The 7,952-nt window shown below is 40.4% G+C and overlaps 1 pseudogene; it reads left to right on the top strand.

The window, feature by feature from the left end:
- Window positions 1–5,927: 5,927 nt before the first annotated feature.
- Window positions 5,928–7,952, top strand: LOC133072298 (synaptobrevin homolog YKT6-like; annotated as a pseudogene).

Here is a 7,952-nt window from a genome sequence, read left to right as displayed (position 1 = left end):
GATCACCTGAGCACCTGCTTCAGATTATCCAAAATGCTGCCCAACCTTAAGCCTCAGACCACTTTGTGAATGAAACAGTGTCTTCATGATTGTGTAGGAAATAATTACATCTAATGGCCCAACTATCCCCTCAGGGGGCCAGCAAATGTCCCTCATTATAAACCTCATGCCTCAAGGGAAAGTCTAACCCAGTAAGCTCAACTCCTTTATTTCCATCAGGGAAGTAGTAAAATGAGATTAAGAATCCTGGAGCTAGAGGATTCCTGGAGGCAGATTTAGGGGCCTCCATAAATGTTTCCCTAAGGCTCACCCTGCAGGCTTCAAGGAGAAGCCAATTTATAAATAACTTACTGTTGAGCCAGAACCAACAGGATGTTTGCCTGCTATGGAGGAAGTAATTCTCACACACCCAATTCCCCCGCGTTGTATATGACACAATGTGAAAGTGTTAGTCACTCAGTCGTGTCCAAATCTTTGCGACCCCATGGACTATAATCTGCCAGTCTCCTCTGTCCATGAGATTTTCCAGGAAAGAATACTGGAGTGGGTAGCCATTCCCTTCTCCAAGGGATCTTCCTAACCCAGAGATCAAACCTGGGTCTCTCACATTGCTGGCAGATTCTTTACCACATAAGCCACCAGAGAAGCCCATATACAACACAAAAGGTCTAGATAGATCTCTGATGATGCAAATCATCAGTATTGGTGATATTTCCCCTTTTCCCTACTGATATCAATACAATGCGTTTTTACCCCCAGACAGCCTATCAGATTATCCAGATCTGGGAAGGTTGGGGGGAAAATTAAGTTGTAGATGTAGCCTATATGAATCTCTCTTCTTTGGGCCTACCCTTAAACATTACTCACCAAAGAGCTGCACTGACCTTCAGAGGGATGAGAGAAGTTAAGCTACCAGTCAGGTCCCAAGAACAGGGTATTTAATGGGTACCTTTTCAGGCTCTGCCTATAGGGATCCAAAGTGAAACTCCCACCATCCAGATACCAATTAGTACTCTGCTCCCTCTTCAAACAAAGGTCTAACAAGGTCTCTTCTTAATACTGAGTCCTCAGGGAATAGCCCCAATGAGGAATGTTTTGAACATCATACTCCAGGGTGCCATGTCAAGAGAGGGCTAAGGGCCTGCAACCAGAAGAAAGGAGAGATGTCCTGTGGTGGGAAATGGGACCACCTAATTTGATGGCCAAGCAACCTGATTTAGGGAAGGTAAGAGGAGGGCAGGGAGATGGGTGGGGGGAACAACACCAGGACCAGCTACAATATTACCTATATGACCCCATGACACAGGTGGAACCATGAGAGGAAGAATGGATTAATAAGAGACAGACTTTATAAGAAGAGAGAGTCTGGCCATGGAATAAGGCTGGAGAAAGTGCCAAATGTCTCCTGTGCTAGATTTCAAAATGGCAGACACAAGGGCAGGCCAAGTCCTGTAGGTATTGCCATCCATATCTTATCTCACCTTAGTGAGATTACCTTCAGCTCTGTCTCTTCTTAAATTTCTGTCTCTTCTTAAATTTCTCTACACCTGACTCAACTCAGTCACTAAAATCACTCCTTTAAGTGGTGCCAGATTAATCTAAGAGAGAATATTCAAGTGAATAGAGGATCTGGACATTGCATTAGATTGAGAAGGATTGGAAAAATTGAGTGTGTACATAAAAGGACATGTGTGGTGGTATGCATGACTCTTCATGGATTCTTCAAATCCAATAAGGAAAAAGCCATTTGTTTTTTGAAGGAAAAAGGCATTTTTTTTCTTATGAAGCCAAAGGAAAAATAAGAACAAATACATGAAAACTTGTAGTTCGGGACTTGGCCAGACTTGTATGTCTTCAGAAAGATAACTCCTAATTAGAAAGATAGAGGTTAACACAAGTTATATTAAAAGAGAATAGCACAATTTGATTGGAAATGGTCATTACCCAGACCAGTTCATCCACTTAGGAAAGCCGTGTTCTAAGGGTACTAACCCACTTCCAGAGGGAAGAAGACATGTTAGGTGTCATTTTAGGTAGAGCCAAGATTATGAACACTTAACGTGAAGCACTCAACTTGCTAACACTGAAGCCAAGCTTGGTAACAATGAGCCTAGGTCAGATCATTCTATCTTACAGGATGCTAGGATATCTCTGAAACTTCAGGATATTGGTATTATAAGGTAGAAAACATCAGGTTAGAACCTCATTGGAGGAGGAATGAGTAGGCAGGAGCAATACAAAGGTCAATCCGAGTGGAACTGAAGGGGAGAATGAGTAACTGAAGAAAGAACTTAAGACTCAGAAAATAGAGAAGTTGGGGGATTCCCTGGCAGTCCAGTGGTTAGGACTTCATGCTTTCACTGCTAAGGGTACAGGTTCAACCCCTGGTCAGGGAACTAAAAGCCTCCAAGCCATGTGCCCTTTGCCCCCCAAAAAAGGAAAACTATTAAAATTAAAACATTAGATTAATGTAAACATGGACCATCTAACTGAAATCCTCAAATCCTCACCTAAATTCAGAAATTGGGTAAAACATCAAGAGATCAGGACAAGACCAGAGCTCCAAGAACATTCAAGAGGATTTGGATCAATAATCTAGATCAGTAAAAGTATTTCTTGAGTTCCTCTTAAGGGTTGTGAAAGAAAGAAAGAAATATGGATTTTTAGAGTCAGGTGAAAGATACACATCAAACTAAAGCAAAGCATCACCAAAGGCAAGCAGAGGTACAAGCAGAGATTTCTGTGGCCACACCTTGGAGAGATGGAAACACCTTGGAGAGACAGAAACTAATTATGCCTGTGGGAATCAAGGAAGGCTGTACTAATGAGACAATATTAAGAGGAAAGTTGAAAAGTGAGAATAGAATATTTCAGGATCAGACATTAACATTAAAGCCACCAAAACTACTAAAGTATGGAATTCTCGATGAATAGTCAAGAACTGAAAATTGAAGGATTAGTGGAGAGGAATGAGATTTAAGAGGGAAGTTGGATCCAGGTTGCAACAGGTCTTAAGTGCTCTTCTGAATAACACTACATGTTAAATAAGAGGTCAAGGAAGACAACACAATGAACAAGGAAGTTGTTTAAGGAGGGCAGTGATGATAATAGATTAGTGACTTAGTAGATTTCTTGCATATATTCTGGGCATGAGAAGAAAGACATGATATCAGAATGAGTAAGAATTAGTGAAATCCTAGAAGAAATCTGTGGCAATGGAGTAAAAAGGAGGAAATTGGATCAAGTCTTTACTGATAAATACTGTCAATTAAAAACTAGACAATAATCTTATGCAAACTTTTAGAAAATAGGGGAGGAGGGAACATGTTCCAACTCATTTTATGAGGTCAGTATTAACTGATAACAAAAGCAGAGACTTACAAAATAAGGAAATCCAGGCCAATAACCCTCATAAACGGAGATATGAAAATCCATTACAAATGATTAGCAAATCAAACTCAACAATATATAAAAATGATGACGAGTAGATGGGGCTTGATGATGTTGTGAAAGTGCTGCACTCAATATGCCAGCAAATTTGGAAAACTCAGTAGTGACCACAGGACTGGAAAAGGTCAGTTTTCATTTCAATCCCAAAGAAAGGCAATGCCAAAGAATGTTCAAACTACTGCACAATTGCACTCATCTCACACGCTAGTAATGCTCAAAATTCTCCAAGCCAGGCTTCAATAGTATGTAAACTGTGAACTTCCAGATGTTCAAGCTATTTTTAGAAAAAGCAGAGGAACCAGAAAGCAAATTGCCAACATCCACTGGATCATCAAAAAAGCAAGAGAGTTCCAGAAAAGCATCTACTTCTGTTTTATTGACTATGCCAAAGGCTTTGACTGTGTGGATCACCACAAACTTTAAATTCTTAAAGAAATGGGAATACCAGACCACCTGAACTGCCTCTTGAGAAATCTGCATGCAGGTCAGGAAGCAACAGTTAGAACTGGACATGGAACAGCAGACTGGTTCCAAACAGGGAAAAGAGTATGTCAAGGCTGTATACTGTCACCCTGCTTATTTAACTTATATTCAGAGTACATCATGAGAAACACTGGGCTGGATGAAGCACAAGCTGGAATCAAGATTGCCGGGAGAAATATCAATAACCTAAGATATGCAGATGATACCACCCATATGGCAGAAAGCAAAGAACTTATGAAAGTGAAAGAAGAGAGTGAAAAAGTTGGCTTAAAGCTCAACATTCAGAAAACTAAGATCATGGCATCTGGTCCCATCACTTCATGACAAATAGGTGGAGAAACAGTGACAGAATTTACTTTTTTGGGCTCCCAAATCACTGCAGATGGTGACTGCAGCCATGAAATTAAAAAACACTTGCTCCTTGGGAGAAAAGCTATGACCAACCTAGACAACATATTAAAAAGCAAAGACATTATTTTGCCAAAGGTCCATCTAGTCAAAGCTACAGTTTTTCCAGTAGTCTTGTATGGATATGAGAGTTGGACTATAAAGAAAGCTGAACGCCGAAGAAATGATGCTTTTGAACTGTGGTATTGGAGAAGACTCTTGAGTCCCTTGGACTGCAAGAAGATCCAACCAGCCCATCCTAAAGGAAATCAGTCCTGAATATTCATTGGAAGGACTGATGCTGAAGCTGAAGCTCCAATACTTTGGCCACCTGATGCAAAGAACTGACTCATTGGAGAAGACCCTGATGCTGGGAAAGATTGAAGGCAGGAGGAGAAGGGGACTACAGAGGATGAGATGTTTGGATGGCATCACTGACTCAATGGACATGAGTTTGAGTAAACTCCAGGAGTTGGTGAGGGACAGGGAGGCCTGGTGTGCTACAGTCCATAGGTTCACAAAGAGTCAGACATGACTGAGCAACTGAACTGAACTGAACTGAGATGGGGCTTGCCCAAGAATGAAAGATAGTTTAACATTCAAAAAAGTTGATTTAATTCATCAAATTAACAAAATAAATGATGAAAAACATATAAAATAAAATCTTAGCATTTGTGGGAAAAAAAGTAAAATGATTATCACTTGAATACAACATGACTGTAAACAGAAAAACCTAAGATCTGTACTATTAAGTGAATTTAGCAGGGTCATTTGATAAAGTCAATACAAAATAGATTTTCTGCACTCTCCACAGTATTAATAGCTATGAAAAACTGGAAAATTAGATTCATAAAATTATTATGTATGATGACATCAAAATATATAATATACTCAGGAATAAATCTGATAGACTATATCTGAGTCTCTGCACTGAAAATTAGAAAACATAGCTGGGAGAAATTATAGATTTAAGTTAATGAAGAGAAATGCTATGTTCATTTTTGGAGAACTCAATATGACTAAGGTGTCTAGTCTCCCAAATTGATCTATAAATGTGATGCAATTTCATTGAAAATCCCAGAAGGTTTTTTGTTTGTAAAAATTGGACAACTTATTCTCAAACTTATCGGAAATGCAAAGACCCAACAGAACAAAAATAATTTTGGAAACAATTCAGAAATTATCAAAGTTGGAGGACTTCTTTCAAGACATAGTAAATGTAAATCTACATTATCAAGACATTGATAATGTCTTGTAAATCTGCAATAAATTATAATTCTACAATTTACATTGTAATATCTACAGTGTAATATTAACATAAGGGATAGTTTAATAGCTCAATGGAACAAAAAAGAGTTCAGAATACACACACACATATATAAATAATCAGTTGACTTATTTTTTTTACTAACGTGTCAAGGTACTGTGATGGGAAAGGGATAAACTTTTCAATAAGGGGTATTGAAACAACTGGATGTTCATATAAAAAACATAAACTTCCTCCATGGGGACCAAGTAGAAACTGAAGATACAGACCACCCCAGATAAGTGGCAAGTATAATAAGCAGGGGAATTTACTTAGGAGGCTTGTCTTGGGCACCCACAAGATGAGTAAATCTCCACACCACCAGCCAGAATCTGAGGAGTTTATAGAGACATCTTACGTGGGTTTGCTCAGATAGTCTCAACAACACTCTCTCTAAGCTGCATCCTTGAAAATGACTCTGGCTATGGTAATGGTGGGTGGAGCACCCATTCCAAGGACAGGGAGGGAGTGAGGATCCTCTGATTGCCCAGGTCTAGCTCAGGAATCAATCAGCAGTCACATCCTCTGGACCAGGTAATCCAAAAATCTTAATACAATATAAAAGCTAAAATTATGAATTTTCTAGGAAAAAAGAGGACAAAATCTTTGCAACCTTATGTTAGGCAAAAATTTCTTCAATAGGACGCAAAGGATGTGTGTTTTATTTTAAACTATAGTTTATTGGCTTTATTTTGCAATTTTATAGTTTTATTTTAATCTATAAAATAAAAATTGATATATTAGAATTTACCAAAATTTTTAAATCTGCTCATCAGAAGACACCATTAAGAAAGAAAAGGCAGCTGCTATCCAAAAGTCTACAAGCAATAAATGCTGGAGAGGGTGTGGAGAAAAGGGAACCCTCTTACACTGTTGGTGGGAATGCAAACTAGTACAGCCACTATGGAAAACAGTGTGGAGATTTCTTAAAAAACTGGAAATAGAACTGCCATATGACCCAGCAGTACCACTTCTGGGCATACACACAGAGGAAACCAGATCTGAAAGAGACACATGCACCCCAATGTTCATCGCAGCACTGTTTATAATAGCCAGGACATGGAAGTAGCCTAGATGCCCATCAGCAGATGAATGGATAAGGAAGCTGTGGTACATATACACCATGGAATATTACTCAGCCATTAAAAAGAATTCATTTGAATCAGTTCTAATGAGATGGATGAGACTGGAGCCCATGATACAGAGTGAAGTAAGCCAGAAAGATAAAGAACATTACAGCATACTAACACATATATATGGAATTTAGAAAGATGGTAACGATAACCCTATATGCAAAACAGAAAAAGAGACACAGAAGTACAGAACAGACTTTTGAACTCTGTGGGAGAAGGCGAGGGTGGGATGTTTCAAAAGAACAGCATGTATATTATCTATGGTGAAACAGATCACCAGCCCAGGTGGGATGCATGAGACAAGTGCTCGGGCCTGGTGCACTGGGAGGACCCGGGGGAATCGAGTGGAGAGGGAGGTGGGAGGGGGGATCGGGATGGGGAATACGTGTAACTCTATGGCTGATTCATATCAATGTATGACAAAACACACTGAAAAAAAAAATAAATAAAGGGAAAAAAAAAAAGAAAGAAAAGGCAGAAGGAAGCAGGTGGCCGACCTGTCGGCCCCTCGAGGGGCAGCACAGTGCTGCTCCCTATGAGCCCAGGCCACTGCCAGGCGGGTGGCCGACCCGAGGGCGCGGCGCCAAGAAGCCGTACAGCCTAAGCGTCCCGTACAAAGGTGAGTCCAAGGCGTACAAAGGTGAGTCCAAGGCAGTGCTGCTCAAAGCCGCATACGATGTGTCCTCCAGTTTATTTCAAGGTCCAGCATTTAGGAATTCACGGCCTTCACAAGCCAACTGATTGTGGAGTACTCTGCAAAAGAAAGCCAAGCTTCTGTCGAACAAGAATATCTGTGCCATGTCTTCGTGAGAAATGAGAGTCTTGCAGAAGTGGTCATTGCTGACTGAGCATCCATCCTGGGGGTCTTTTACCTTGCTAGAGAAGGTACTAGACGAATTCTCCAAGCAGGTCCACATGACAGACTGGCCAGTTGGATCCCCGATACCATCCAGTACAAATACACAAGCCTGGACAGTCACCTCAGTAGACACCAGACCCCCGAGAAGCTGACTCCATAACTAAAGTGCAGGCTGAACTGGATAAGACCAAGATCATCCAATACCATGGAGTCTTTATTAGAGTGAGGCGGGAAGCTCGAGGACCTGGTGTCCAAATCCGAAGTGCTGGGAATACAGTCGAAAGTCTTCTATAAAATGGCCAGGAAATAAAACTCGTGCTGTGCAACCATGTGA

Source organism: Dama dama, chromosome 1, assembly GCF_033118175.1.
Source record: "Dama dama isolate Ldn47 chromosome 1, ASM3311817v1, whole genome shotgun sequence".
Lineage (NCBI taxonomy): Eukaryota > Metazoa > Chordata > Mammalia > Artiodactyla > Cervidae > Dama > Dama dama.
This window is presented reverse-complemented; position numbering and strand designations above follow the sequence as displayed.